The 15,571-nt window shown below is 44.2% G+C and overlaps 1 long non-coding RNA gene across 1 annotated transcript; it reads right to left on the bottom strand.

The window, feature by feature from the left end:
* Positions 1-3,632: 3,632 nt before the first annotated feature.
* On the bottom strand, positions 3,633-13,092 carry LOC108641244. Its single transcript, XR_001921861.2, has 3 exons — positions 12,816-13,092; positions 12,589-12,654; positions 3,633-4,509 (listed from the first exon to the last, which is right to left on the bottom strand). It is a non-coding gene; the product is annotated as an uncharacterized LOC108641244 (long non-coding RNA).
* Positions 13,093-15,571: the final 2,479 nt, after the last annotated feature.

The following is a 15,571-nucleotide window of genomic DNA, read 5'->3' as shown; positions in this document are numbered from 1 at the left end:
GAGGGGCCGCGGCCCCGCCGGGTTCGCTTGAGGGTCCGAGGCTCGGCTTTAGCCCCCTCTCGAGACTTGCTTGACACCGGCCCGCCCGCGGCCGATAGCCCGCTCTGTCTAGTGGGCAAAGTGGTGAATGAGGGAGACGGGACGTCTTCGTGTGACGGGAGCCGCAGGAGGTCCGAGGGAGGAGGACGGTCCGGTGCCGGTCACCCCCCGGCTGTGGGGTGGCTGCTGTGGGGCCGGCACCTGCCCCCAGAGGGCTTTACCAAGAGTGTCCAGTTCCTCCCCAGTGCTCCTGAAAGGGCTCTGCTGCCTCAGAAAACTCCAGAGTTTGTAGCTCCTTGGGCTCCAGGTACGGGGACGTTTGGGCACACGTGCTAAGTAATGAAAACAGCTGAGGGAATTGCGGAACAGAGCTACTTCTTGTTTCTGTCGTGGTTTCCAAAGCTGTGATCTGGGACGTGGTCTGAGGAAGCAGGGAATGCTCTTTGCAAAGATCTGGTACGAGAAGAAACTGGGGAGAGGGGAATGGGGGGGGATAAGGGAAAAGGTGTGAGGTGGGAGAAGAGCTCCAGCGAGGTCCCTGGAGTCAGGTCACACGGGAGCGCTGAGGCACTATAGATTAAGTGGGAACTCATTGCTAATTCAGAGTGGAAACATCTTCTTTAATGACCTTCATTCCACACAAAGAAAACAGTGATAAACCCAGTGGAAATCCTGTCCTGTGTGATAAACTTCTGCCCTCTGAAATAGATGCCTGCGCTGCTGCTGTCTCCCCGTGGCTATTAACTCCTCTCTCCTTCACCTGTGATCCCATTTTCATGTTGTGCTCTTTTCTGAGAACTGCAGAATATGAGTTGAGTTACCTGGGGAGAATAAAGCACAAAGTCCAGTATGGACTTTCTAAGAGGCCTTTTCTCTTGGGCCACGATCAAAGGGACTGGGGGCAGTTTGTCAGTTTTGAAGCTAATGCAGATAGAAGCATTTTCTCCATGAGAGGACTGCATTGCATTGATCTTTGCCATATTGCTCTGTGTTTTAGTATCCAAAAGGGGATCTAGCTGTCATCTGTTCCACTTGTCAATACAATGAGCTCCTAGGTGATAAGCTAGTCTCACATTTTTGAACAGTATCAAAGTCCGTGAAGATTCCCACTTACTTTCTTAGTGGAGTGAGATCCCAGCTTAGCCTTCCAGCATAGCTGACCAGGTATATTTGTCTGCTGCCCTGGTGTTTGTGGTGGCATCCCCCATCCTGCCTTCTGACAGGGCTCGGGTTGCCCTGTGGTGCTCAGGTTGCTTTTATCCATCCCTTCCCTTATTTCCTTCTTTTTGCAGAGGCACGCTGGGCTCTGACAAGCAGAGCATGTGAGTGCACTCTGCCCTGTAATCCAATAGGACATGTGCACTGTGCATGCTACAGGCTGGGCCCTGTGCATAGCACAGACCTCTGTTTTCGGTCCAGAAGGCTGATTAGGAGAGACACGGTGCAGAGAGCAGTGTTGTAAGATAGCCTTGTCCTGCCTCATTTCACGTAGGATATTGCCTTTAGTTCCCTGTTGTTGGTTTGGGGGATGCACAGAGCAGATCTGAGCCACCACAGCTCCCTGTGCAGTCACTGCCTGTGTCAGTACAAGGTGTGTGAGTCCGATCAGACATCGTGGTGTGCTGAGCTGACAGCACAGGACTAAAAAGATTACAACATCTTCACTTTTTTTTTTTCCCACCTCCTCACTCTCATCCTCTGCCAGCTCTGCTGTATTGATCCAGTGTCAGGGATACAAGGAACTGTTGTAAGGGATGGTGAGTTACACAGTCAAGGTGGGAAAGAACTGTCACCTGAGAAAAGATCCGAGAGAGAAAAATCAGAAAATGCTTTTAAAATAGAAGTGTGGGTCAAGAGACCTGCCAAGTGAGAGGATAGATGTCTCTCCTGCAGACTTGGAGAGACAATGAGACTCAGGATAGCTTATCAAATAGAGATTATGGAGAGCAGAGCATGTGAGGACAGGGGGAAATAATGTGCACTGTCTATAGACGTTAGAGACAATTTGTAAAGCAGGTTGAGAACTCTGGATATAAGATTCCCTATCAGAATAAGTGTTCACCAATGATTGTCCAATAAAGTGGTGATGCTGGGGAGGTGCAAGACAAATACTGAGGTGTTGTTTTCCCAGCTCCTGTTTGTTATGTGTGGTAGTGTGCCTGTGGAGGGGCTATTCCCAATCAGTCTGGGTTGACTCAGATTTCTTGGTTTTAGTTCATGTTTTGACATTTTACTGCAGACTTGAAGATCTAAACCTTCATTTTGGATTTACATGCTGTTCATAATCCCCAGATTGTGGGTTAGATTGCATTTGTATTGTATGGAGTTAATTATGCTAATAATCTGTAATAGACATAATGCATATATCTTATTGTGTGCTGCCAGCTCTTAGAGTTTGTATGTATTTACTATAATTAAAACTATCAGCAAATGTGTCCACTGTAAAAAACATATATTAGTGAATCCTTGCACTCTTTTTGGACGTTTCCATTTTGTAGATGAGGAAACTGAGGTACAGGTGGATTAAACAGTTTCTTCATAGAAAATAACTGTCAGTCTGGAGATGCAGAGCAAGGACATTATGTGAGCAGAGAAAACCCGTGTATTAGCACATCCTATGTTGGAGTATAGGTCATGCATGTTGCTCGTGCATAAAGTAGCCAAGTAATTACATTCTGCAGTAAAATTAGGATGCATTGATGCTCCATCCTTGGGATACCACTGTATGGCCAACACCATGATTTTTGCTTCCCCCTGGAAACACAGAACTGAATTTGCCATCAGGTGCAGTATTAGAGTTGAGGGTGACAACCACATTTTGTTCCACTGGATGCACATTGCATCCCCAGATAACCCCACAGCCGAAAATACAAAACAATCTGGCTAAAATTAAAACTGCTTCTTAAATCCTGTCTGATGTTGCCCGAAGCTTTTTGTTCAGTTTATCTTCACAAGGTCACTGAGACAGAAGAGTGCATTCTGTGAGCCTGCTGGCCTGGAGCCTTTCATGCAGATGCTTTCATTTAACATTTGGGACATTCTCCTTCTCCCTTTGGTCCCCATTTTCCATATCTCTCTACTCCTCCCTTTTGAGCTCAGGTTCCCTTGGATCAATACATGTAGGAATAAAAGCTATCCTTTTTTATCACCTTAACTAGTCAGAGCTTTCTGGACACCCAAGCTGTCATGGGTCAGAGGCTGCTGGTCTGTCAGAGCTGCCACATGAGCTGCCACACGTGCTGCCTGCAGCACTGCCCTCATCTTTGCTGTCATCCTGCCACGTGGAGTAATTGTCTTGCAAAGCTGTGTGTTTGAAGCAAATTCTGCTTCTGCCTCTTTCAGTGCTTGCAATGTGGTCTTGGACTACTTGTTTAGGATAAAAATAGTAAATTCACATTTCTTTCTCTTTTTTTTAATAGTCAAGAACAGGACATTGCAGTTCAGATTAATAGGGACTGTGTGCTCTGAGAGACATCCCATGAGTTGTAAGGTGAGCTTCCATTAAGATATCGGAAATTGGAAGCCACTTTGGAAGATTGAAGCCAAATTTTAAGATCTGATAAAGGGCACGAGTGTCTGTGAGTTTGGCACGTGCTGTCTGGCCTGAACACAGGATCAGGAGTCTCCTGTGCAGCAAAAACCAGCGTGAGAGAAGAGCAGAACAAAAAAGGTGATGTGCCAAGTGAGATGCTGGCCCTAAAATTGTGAGCTTCGTTTTCACCAGCTCTACAACAGGAATAATTGCAAATACTTTACTCACAGATATATGTTAAAATTAGTAAACTGTCCACTTGAATGTTATTATTTATAAGATGTAGTAAAACTGCTTCTCTAAATGAGAGATCTGTAGGCAGCACACTTCATTTGCAGAAGGAAATGCTGCTGCAAGAGGGAAACAGCTGTTTCCAAACTAGTTAATTAAATTGAGGCAAGAACTAGAATATTAGTTCAGATAGTTCAGGATTCTTTTCTCTTTCCTTTCTGCATTAGGGAACACAGACTGAACTGTGGGCCACATAAGTTACTAAGTAGTCTGCTGTATAAAACCCCCATATTTAATAGCTCCTTAACAGGGATGTTAAGATGGATTAATTATTCTTTGTTCTGGTCTCTGAAGATAAAGAGTAATTACTATTAATTACATATAATTGAAAAATTGCTTCTTTACAAAGAATCTAGTAGCATTAGGGAGATTTTAACTTCTTGCTACCTGTAGGGAGTCCTACAACATTCCATAATGTTATGGCAAAGGCTGCCATAAACTTAAGAGCGGCCTCAGCAAGTCTTACTCACTTTCCAGCCCACACCTGAAACCAGTATTTTCAGAGATAGCAGATCTCAGAGCAGCTACAGAGGCAGGACTGGGTGTTTTGTTCTGTGCTGAATGGCACTCAAACAGGAGGTACAGTTTGTGAGGCTTGTGGTCGCTGAGGATGCTGTGAGACTTTTTCTCAGTAAATTTCCAGAAACCTGCGGAATAAGCACAGTAAAACCAAAGGGAAAGTATTAGAAACCAACAAACAACAATAACAACAAAAACAACAAAGCAAACCCTTGAGTTTGCCTATCTGGGGAAGAAGCTTATTAAAAGAAGAAGTAACCAGTACGTCTCCTGTGGGTTAGCACAGACAGCAATGGAGACTGTGTTGAGGTATTTGAATTTAGGTGAAAAAGAAAAATAAATTAGAATTTTTACAAGAGCAGAGCACTTTCAATTACATAAGATTAGTGGATAGGTTTGCCTGAGACCTGGAATTCCTAACTGCCCCACTGATTTCTGTTGTCAAAATATGTAGGTTCATAGCTTCCTTTGATATCAGTATGAATTGGGCACCTTCCCATGCATAAAAGCCTGACCCTTAATCTCTCCAGGCCTGAGGGTAACATTGGCAAAATGAGGATAATAACATTATCTGCTTCAAGGAGTGCTACAAATAAATTATTGAGTTATTATGCACTCAAATAATGGAATAACTGAGATAATATAAACCCTTGCAGCATAAACACATCCTACCTGCGTGACCTTCTCCACATATGACTTGGTGTGGAGGTCACTCTGAAACAGAAATGATGTGTCTAGTGTTGCTTGTCTTGGAGATCTTTGCTCTCTGCTTTTCCTTTCCCCCGAATTCCCATGAGCAGATTAAGCCAAGGCCCTATTTTGCAGTAAGATGTGTCTGCTTGTGTTGCCGCACACTGAATAATCCTTTCTCTACGCGGCTTTGGGTTTAACTCCAGCAGCCTGGAGCAGCACAGAACCAGAGCCTTCTGCAGAGCACTTGTCTCCCTAATGAGGGAGGCAATAAAAAACATTTTCCAGTGCATCCATCACTCAGTGCTGAGCCGAGTGGACAGGCATCCTGGAGCAGCCTTATATAACCCGTGCCTCTGCCTGGCCCCGGCTGGGCAGCGGCAGTGCGTGCAGGGGAGAAGGGGGGCTCTGCTGGAGCTGCTCGGTGGGGCACGGCCGGGGTTCCCCCTGGCAGCTGCAGGGTCTCGGCTTGTACCGGTGTCAGCTTGGTGCAGGCAGCGTGTCAGTCACTGCCTCGCTGGGGCACACGGGGCTCAACTCTGCCTGACCCGCTCTGACAGAGACCTCCCCACCCGTCTGTTCTTGCCTAGATCCAATGTTAGCTGCAGCGTCCCACAGCCCGGCACAGCAAGGGAAAGGCCCGTGAAAGCAGAGGAGGGTGCACTGTGTGTGAGCAGATTTGAAGGGGGAGAATCAAGAGCGCCTCTGTTTCTCTTGTGCTGACTGAGGATGCTCACAAAGACCAGTAAATGCAAAGAGATTTCCAGAGGCGATGGTTGTTACAGATGAGAGAAGGCAAAAAGCACTGGAAGCATCTGACCTATTTTGGGAAGGTTGCTGGGGCTTTTTACTTTTATTTTGTTCAATTTTGTTTTTCAAAAGATATACTTGCACCTGAGTCAAAGAGAGTAAATATTTATCATTTTTTTAAACTATATGCACCACGAAGACAGAAGGAAACCAAAAAATATCTTGCTGGATTTGCAAGGCTGTTGTCACCAGTCGCCCTGAGGGCACAGGGGTTTGAGCTGCACTTGAGATGCCTTTTGCCTGCTGCTGGTTGGTCCCAAGCTAAAGCTCCCGGTGATGCACATAACAACCTTTTTGCAGTGCTTGATGGCATCTGCCACAGTGAGATGATTTGGGGGCAGTTGACTCAGGGCACATCCCTCGGGCCCCCTCAGTAAAATTCCATAGCACTCATTCTGGAACTCAAGGAGTTGTGGCTGTGTGACCTTCTCTGTTCCTGTTTCATACCTCTGAAGATCATGTTTATCCTGCTGTAACATTAGTGACTTAATTAGAGCTGAATTTGGTCCTACTGTCTCTGAACATGAGCAGCTCCCATCTAGTCATCTAAAGGATCAGATCTGGTTTCTTCTCTCTCTCAGTATTGGTGGCATCTGGTTTCATTTTCCATCTTTCCTGAGGGAGCTCACTTTTCCCCACATTTCAGCATATGCTTGTTGTATGTCAGCACCCCGGGCTGCCCATGTGTCTGTGCCAAGCCAAGTACCACTTTTCTAGCCAGCAAGGGACGTGGTGTAAGGACAGAATGTGAGACACATCAGGGATTGGTGGCGTGGACTGTGCGTAGCTTAAAACCAGAACCTGCTTGCAGGTCAAGAAACTAAGCTGGAGCCAGTTAAGTGTGCAGGTTTTTTCCTCTGTGTAGGATGTGTAGAGGTAGCAAGATTTTCATCCTGTAGGAGCCTGAGGGACACCATTGCCAGGGTAAATGCCAGGGTGGGGCACTGCTGATGGAATGACAGGGCTGGCAGGGGACACCACACTCCCAACATCGTACCTTAATGTGCAGCACTGTCTGAGACATGGCATCCCCATTTATCTCTAAATATGCTGGCATGGGAAATTTTCTATGTGTGAGAGTTTGTCTCCAGGAGATGGATTGGTTCCTTTAACTTGTTCCACCTCTTCTCCTTCCCTGTCCCCACCCCAACTGCTTGGCCAAACCACAACTCCCTCAGCTTTGTTTGTGGCACACAGAGGGACAGCTATTCAATCAATAATGGCGAAGTTATTTTTTGTTAGATGTGGGATTTTTAAAAGCAAGAAGTGATGATTTTGAGTGTTTATTAGATTCCTCTAAAACATAAATTCAACTTCAGGTCTCAATATTTTAATGTATGTTGCTACATGGATAAACTTATTGCTTGAAAAAGCATATGTACTCTCTGTTATTTCTCTATTATTATAATGTTACCCAGTATTGTAAAATCAGCATCTGTGACTCAGATCGCAGACATTAACAAAATAATTTAAAAATAATTTTATTTAATTAATTAAATTATACATACTGAGCTCTTTTATTTTGGGGACTTGCGGGGTGCAGGTATTTCTCTGTAAGTGTGGGGGCAAGCAACTTCATTTGTCTTTTAATAGTCTCTTAGTATCAGAGACAGATGATATCATCTCACATTGAAGCTCGTTTTTTAATAAAACTGCAGCAGTTTATAACATGGATACAGAGCTCCTGCTCCCATTCACGTTCCCTCCTACTCCACCCCATGTTCACCACAGTGACAAGCACAGGGAACTGAAGGACATGTACTAAATCTCCAGTTCAGTTCTTCAGTGCCTCTCACACGTTATAGCTGCATGGAGGAGGTGATGTCTTGAGGACAGGGTATAAGCAACTTTAGATTAAGTAATGGACTTAATAACTTCCTATCCCAGCAGACTGTCTTTGTGGCTGTCAGTGCCGTGTAACCGTGCCCCTGATATCCAGCCTGCTGTTTTCTGTATCACTGTTCATAAGCTCCCACCCTGAACAGCAATCAAACTCCTCAGGCTGTGCCGTCTGGGGGATTATCACACTCGCTGGGCCGCTAAAGTCACTGCGCCTCGAGTCTTCTGCCTCTCAAAAGTGCCCCAGGCTAATCACTGTGAAATGTGACGCCTGTCATGTCTTCTTGTTCTGCTGTGTGCAGCAGGCCTGTCATTCACTAAAAGCCTTAACATCTGTTATTACACGGTGATCCTCACGCATCAGGCTTCCAAATAAGAAACTGGTGGAGTCCAACAAGGTATGGCTCAGCCTTGGTTTGCATAATTCCCAGAATGCAAGGCAACTTGCTCTCCCTTCTGAAATCATTAATAAGCAATAAGAATATTATATAAGCTGGCATCTTTTTTTAAACCATGATAATTTCAAATGCTATTATAATTAGGATGAAGATGAGAGTTTGAGCTGGGGGAGGGAACAGAGAAAGGATTAAGCTGATCTCCACCATGACGTTAGAAGGTGGCTTTGTCTGTAATATCCTAGTTTGGACAATAATGGATACACTTTAGAAACAGAAAGAGGCAAATAGACAATTTATTTGAAAGTATTAATCCTTTTCATCCTGAAATGTTATCTCTTGCCGTAAATAGGATCACAGCTTTCCAGTCCACTTATATCCTGACTACTTGACCCTTTAGAAACGCCTGAAAAGCAATATATGTTTGTGTTGTACCCCTGGTGACTGTCAGCTCCATAGTGGGTCTCATAAAGTGGACAGAAACATTCTGTGGCTGGGAATGTCTTTGTCTAAGCCAGAGTGACTGCTAGGTGACTGTGCCTGCAGTGCTATCACATCACAAGAGACGTGGCCTCTCGGGTGGCAGGTCCCAAGCCATGACAGATCAGATGTGATATTTTAATGACAAAAAGTTTAGTGTCTTGATCGAGCAGGCGGGGTTTGCTGGAGAAGGCGAACCAGGTGAAAATATGGTTTATAAATGCAAGTAACAGGGCCGCTTCCTCTGGAATAAGGAAGATTTAAAAAGTCACTTGTCAAAATCATTTCCCTCTAAGGCTGCAGCAGCCCTCGGATCTGAGCATGTTCCTGATGTTCCCCCTCACTCACATGCACGAACACGGGGAGGCAGGCGGGAGGAGGCAGCTGCACTGACACACTATGGGGTTTGCAGGAACACGATGGCAATTTAGAAGAGCGATTAAAAGATTGCAAACATTTATTAATAGCTTTGCTGCTGCAGCAGCTCTGCCGGAGGAGCCTTGCTTCCTCAGGGATGCTCTTCCCTCCTGCCTGTGCCCTTCCAGAGCTCTAGAAACTGAAAAGTCAGGTTTGGACTGGGTTTCAGTTTAAAGCCATCAGACTGCAGACCACATTATCCCAGGAGCCAGGAAAGGGGACAGGGGGGACTTGAGTGTGGGAAAGAAACAAGAGAAGGTGCACAGAGCAAAAAGAAAGGATTTGTTCTTTCCAACTATTGCTTGGCCTTTCTTTTCTTCCCTGTGCTGCTCTCCCTTTCTCTCTTTGCTCCTCTTTGCCCATTCCTTTTCCTCTCCCTTGGGACAGAGTGACTTTTTGTTCAGTGCACTGGCACTACATTCAGATGTGAGTGTACAGTGTCCTTTTGATACTGTATAGCAAAATCAATGAAAGACAGGTATAAGAGCAGTATTGGAGAGGATCTGCTGAAAGTTCTGCAGAATGATCTAATTTTCTGTATGAGCACAATCAGTTCCTTTGCAAATCTCCTGACTTTGTCCTTGTCTCTTCAGAGACATTGGGGAAAGGGAGAGGTGAAGGTTCAATGAAAAAAAAAAAAAAAAAGAAAAGAAAAGAAAGGAAAGGGCAATTGGCTGAGCAAAAAAATCACCTTAATCTTCATGGCTGATCCTGCTGAACAGCAGTAAGCACCGTAAATGAGATGGGCAATTCTGATGTTTGAGTGCAGAATATCTGAGACATTTTTATCCCACAGAGCAGATGACGGTGACTGACTGATACAAATTTGCAACAGGAGGATATTTATCCTACGCATATGGTGACCTCCTCCATATTCCTATCCACAGTGGAATAATCAGTTTCTTTCATTTTTTGTTTTTTTCAAACTGGGTCCTAAGAGAAACTGAAATGTCTGGACAGCCTAAGAGGGATATATTTTCCCTGCCAAGCAACAATGACAGCAGATATAAATGCTTGTGTCCCTGTCACTATCTGAAATCCTGCTGGAGCTGAGATGGATGACAGAGCACCCCAACCTTGGCCAACAGCATGGCCAAGGGACTGGATGTGCCACTGGGCATCGGCAGCTTTTACCTGTGCTTAACTTTTTTAGTTCCATTGGGATCATTTTTCTTCTCTTCATACACACAATTTAATCATCCCATTTTTTGATTTAAGAAAAATCTCGCTGCATAATTACTGCATCTGTGGTTAATGCAGAAGAATAGGCAGAGGGGAAAACAAAGTTGATCCAGTGGATCAGAAAGGATTAAAAATATGATGGTTAAAGAATGAAGGAACGAAATTAGGGTCGAATTAGGAGTCCTGCATTATTCTTACCTGAACCTGATTCGAGCTAATTTGGGGTTTTTTTAACTGCTTCCTCTGTTCCTTGGAGTTTTCAGTTTAAATACTTCCTTGGTCAGTTTTCAAGCACAGGGCTCAATTTGGAACTTGACCAGCTGAATTTTTGTGTATTGCAAGGGGATGTGGCTTATGAAAAACACCTGATTATCTCTGTTCACTTTGTATGCCCTGCTCCTTGTTGGAAGCTACACGAGCTGAGAGATAACATAAAACATCCTCCCTTGGGATATTTAAGGAAGGTCTGTATAAATTTGTGGGGAGTTTGGCAGAAAGCCTCCTGGGCCTTAAAAAGGCCTGCTTTTCTAAGGAATGTACATAATACTTTGAATAATCCTAGTCTAAAAGACAGAACCCACCAATGTATTTGAGCTAATTGCTCCTTCACTTCTGTCTTTAGGAGCTGGAATTCCCCATGTTCAGAGCAGCCAAAGAAGGACATCGATGAGGATGAAACAAACCTGGATGTTGGAGAGAAATCTGGTCTCAGGTGAGAAAGGATGTAGATAGGATACTGCAAACACCATTTCAACAGAAGGAACTACTTTTGGGGATGCTTTCCCTCTCATTTCTTGTTTGATGGTTGTAAATGGCAGCCCTTTCCAGGTAGTAGCAGCTATATTGCTTCAGCTGCTCTGTGAAAATTCTCATCCTTTCTTAGCAGTAGCTGTTGCATTCCCACTGGTTTCAGTATCTTTAATTTCCAAGTTTGCTGTGTGTGGCACCAGAGGATTGCTTACAGTCTTGGGACAATTTGGACACCTGTTGGTGGAATTGTTTTATCAGGATTTTTTTTTTTTTCATTTCTGAAAGGCTATTTTGGGATCTTTGTTGGCCTTTACAAATATTTAAAGCAAGAAATTGTATTTCATCAGGTGGTAGCAGAAAGGAGAATTGTCCTCTTATGAGTGCCAATAAATAACTTTCTAAGTGCTGAGAAGGTGGTAGAAAGCATGACAGAGGTCTTTTCAAGGTTTAGGTTCTTCTATGGAGTAGGTCCCTTCTGTTTAGAAAAAAGTCACCGAAGATAAAATATTCCCAGACATGAATATAGAAAAGATGAGGTTGTACATGATGGACTTACAAAATTCTGAAGTAAGTCTGTTTTAAAACTCTGTCAGAACAAAGTCATTAACTTTTAACACAATGTACCTTATTGGTTTGATGATGAATTAAAAACTGGAGGGAAAATGAAGAAGCAGCTCATGTAAAGCTGCATCATCTTCTGCCTCCCTCGAGACAACAGTGTATCACCTCAGCTGGTAGCAGAAAGTCTGCCAAGCTTTGTCATCGTTTGCATCACGACCTGAGAGCAAACACCCCCCCTGCCGTCACAGGGGGCAGTGCTGGGCACCACTGGCAGCACCACAGTGGCCACAGAGCTGGGGAATATTTGCCTTATATTTGCCTTGTCAGCACCAGCTGGCTAACGGAGGGAACTGAAATATATTGCTCTGTGTATTCTGTTTGTGTGGATCAGCACCATCAACCTTGCTGGTCTTCGGTTCAAATAACAGCTATCTGTGAGTTTTGTTTTTCAAGATTCTGCTTGCAAAGGTTTGACTTCACCTGAAATGTGTGATAGTCTTGATTGCCTGTCCTGTTGTCCAGAGCTTGAATTCTCACACAATGCTCGAGTGAGCCACAGGACACAGCCATTAAACTTAGTTTATGGAAAACATACCAGAATCACTTGGATCACATTATCTTAAACTTTCCATGTGAAGGAAATGTAGCACCAGGAGATTTCCTCATGTCCTGTCTCCAAATCTTGCTTTCTGCTTTGTTCTGTGTGTTTTATTTAGTTTAAGAACAGTAATAACTGGCTTCCAGACCCTGCTTGTGTTCTCCTTTGATCTTGACTTTGTATTTTCTTCCCTACCTGATATTCTTTTCCTTCCTTTTAACCCAGTATTGGTTTAAATTATTTCCCCCACCATAAGTACTCACACCCAACCCCTTCAGTCTCTGATAATCACAGCAAATTGGTATGATTTTCTTGGCTAGAACTTGTGCTTTACTTACTTACAGTGGTGTTTATCCTAAAATTCATTAAATGTCTATGTTTATTGTCTTGGGTTTGAGAAAGGACATGTCTCAGGAGAGTTCCATTTGCCTCTGAATAAAGTCAATATGAAAAAATAATTACTAGAATTTCTTTACTCTTCTTACCTGGTGTCCTATGCAAGTTCAGGAAATCACACCAAGGAACCAAGGAATTGCTTTCCTGCAACAGCACTAGAAGAGATACAGCTGTCTATCAGCTAGGTGAACTTCTCTCACAATGAAACAAGCAAATCTGATTTTCTTGTTAAAATTCTCATGTTATTTCATCATGGGAAATACAGAGATGTGCCTGGTAGCACACCTGGCCCAGAGGTGAGGGTTTGGCAGCTCACCTGCTTGTTGCTGTGCTCATTGCTGTGTGAACAGCGTCACCACATCTTGGTGAGGAGAAGTTCTTTGTAAGCTGAGTGAGAGGTTCAGTCCCCGAGATCTGCTCAATCATTTCCATGACAAACCAGGTACTGGGTTAGAAGCTCCAGCTGAACACCAGGGTGGTGAGCATGATGGTGTGGACAAAGGGTTGAAGTGCCAGCGTAGATTTCTAAGCCTTCTTGACAGATTTTACATTGTTCACAAAGTGATGTGACTTTTGGGTGCTTATGAGTAATGGGCAGAGCTGGATTGTTTAGTGTCCCTGTCCCCCAAGGCCACTGCCCTTTGAGAGGGAACAGTGTGTGCCACTGTTTGGCAGCCACGCTCCCAACCTGACGCAGGCATTTTGGGGGGGCCACGGAGCTGGCAGAGATGACTCATTCCGCCTCAGTGGCTCATTGAGGAGCTGCAGGGAGAAGCTATTTATAACCAGACCTTTCAGGTTCAGTGCAGCAGCATCTTCAGCAGGAGGGGGACGGGAATGGGGATGGAAGTTAGACTTCCCAGATACAGATCAGCTCCCACCTCAGTATTGTTCCTAGAGCCACACAGCCACCAGCTGACTTCAGCCAGCATCTTTTCCAAGTCTTTTGTCCAGCTGTAAGGGTGCCCTGGTCCTGGTGTAAGATTCTGCTGATAACTCATCAGCTCCTCAAAGAGCAGGGAGACAACTGTGAATATCATGAGTGTGAACAAAACACAAACTCTTTCTAGTGTAGATGCTATGCTGACACTTGCTGATTCTTTCTGACCCCTGGCCATGGCATTATCACCTTTATCTTTTCTTTGTTTATCCTGAGCTCTTTCCCTGGGTGTTTTCAAACAGTCTTTATGCTGCCAGCAAATCCCATTTAAACCTCCTGAGGTTTCTCTTCTATACAAGCTGTCACTGTAAAACTGTAGTTAGTTTTCTGATCTTGCCCTGGATTCATTTCATCTTTAGGTGCTTCCATGACTCCACATGTGAAACAGAGATAATGATACCCCCTGGGTTAAGCACAGTGTGATCTACAGCAATGAAACACCACCTAAGTGGTAGGACTATTACCAGAGAGAGTCACAGTACAATAGGAAAGTGTTTTACACAACAGTAGAGGACAGCATGTGTTAAAGAAAATATTTACTACAAACACACGTCATTGTATCTAGGTAACTGTAGACTTTATCTTGAAGCATGTTAGCACACATAAAAGTTGAATTTTCTGTTATATTAAACTTCTTCAAGTTTGTTCTCTTAACTGGCTTTTGAATTCAGAGCCACGAGGCACCAGGGATCCTATGGCATGAATGTTTACCTTGTTCTTGTTCTGCCTCTGTCCTATTCTTAAACCAATTTGTGTGTCTGGAGCTGGGCTGTGGTCAGATGGCTCCTTGGCTCCTGTCACTCTGTTCCTTCTTCCCATAGCTTAAATGCTGCATATCTATCCCTTCATCTTCTCTTTTTCTTCTCATTACTTCTTTCTTCCTCTCCCTTCTTCATTCAGTAGACAATTGGCTCAGCAGTGTGTGGCTGGTGCACGGTTTGATGAGTGCAAAGGCTCAGTGTTAAGGCCATTTAGTAGATCTGTAGGTTTCTTTGGGGGTCTCTCTTTTGGCTGTCCTCCATCCCTGTGCTATGGACCCAGAGCTATACTGGCCTATTTACAGTGCATTGTGTTTATTGTCTTCATACAGAAGCTGTACTATGAATAACTCTTGACTTCAGTTTTGGCAACCAGCTAAAGGGGAGGTCTACCCTGCATAAACCAGTGCTTCAATGATAATTTATTTCTTCAAGTCCAGCTCTAAGACTGCAGAGATATGTGAATGTGGCACATACCTCATAATCTGAGGTTGCCTCTACACAGTAGCCCAAACTCTTCCTATCTGCCACATCATTTTCCTGAATCTCTGTTTTGATTTGGGAAAAATAGACATCTGGCTTTTATGGTTGCAAATAAACCTCTGAAACATCAGCAAAATGTAGCTGGTGCAGAGATATTTGTGTTGGTCTTGAGAGAAAGAGACCATATTTCAGGGACATGAGGTGTAGTGTTTGGGGGGTTTTTTGAGTGGTAAACTAAAATGTGCTTGTAACTTATAAGCGATTATAACTTGAATGTCAACTTTGCTCCTTGTCTCTTTCTTCAGCAAATTTTAAACAGTAGATAAAATGGTTCTTAGAGCTGTTGGTTTATCCCTTGGCACCTCAGGCACCATGAGTACAGTGTATGGAAGTGCAGCTGGCTGCCCTGGATGTCTCACCACCTCCCCTTTGCCTGAGGCTTGCAACATTCCTGAGCAGACCCCTGGAAGGGGATCCCAAGAATGGGCAATATGGCCAGAGAGCACACAAGGAGATTTGTCCAGGTTTGACTTCGTGAACCCAGAACCAAGAGGGTTGGGAGGGGAAACCAAGAGAGTGCATACATGTCAGAGACTGAAAGGATTTACTTCCCTGCATTTCCAATTGCTTGTTTTCTATCTGGGGAAAATCCCTTTTGACAGCCCAGGCGGTGAGCTTCTAATTCCTGTCTCCGGCTCATTTTTCACTTCAATCCCTCAGCGAACGGATTTTAATGCTTGATGGATTCAAACAAAATTATTTCCGTTCCTGTGGCTTTGCAAAAGCCTCCAGGGTGTGTGTATGTGTGCACAGGGGAGGAGGGATGGGGCTTGTTTTCGTTACACTCCAGTAAGCCTCCTCTCCAAGGGAGACCTATTTCATTTCTTCATT

This window comes from Manacus vitellinus, unplaced genomic scaffold, assembly GCF_001715985.3.
Source record: "Manacus vitellinus isolate BGI_N305 unplaced genomic scaffold, ASM171598v3 scaffold_58_pilon, whole genome shotgun sequence".
Taxonomy (NCBI): domain Eukaryota; kingdom Metazoa; phylum Chordata; class Aves; order Passeriformes; family Pipridae; genus Manacus; species Manacus vitellinus.
Note: the sequence above shows the minus strand (reverse complement) of the source record. Positions and strands in the feature narration are given on the sequence as shown.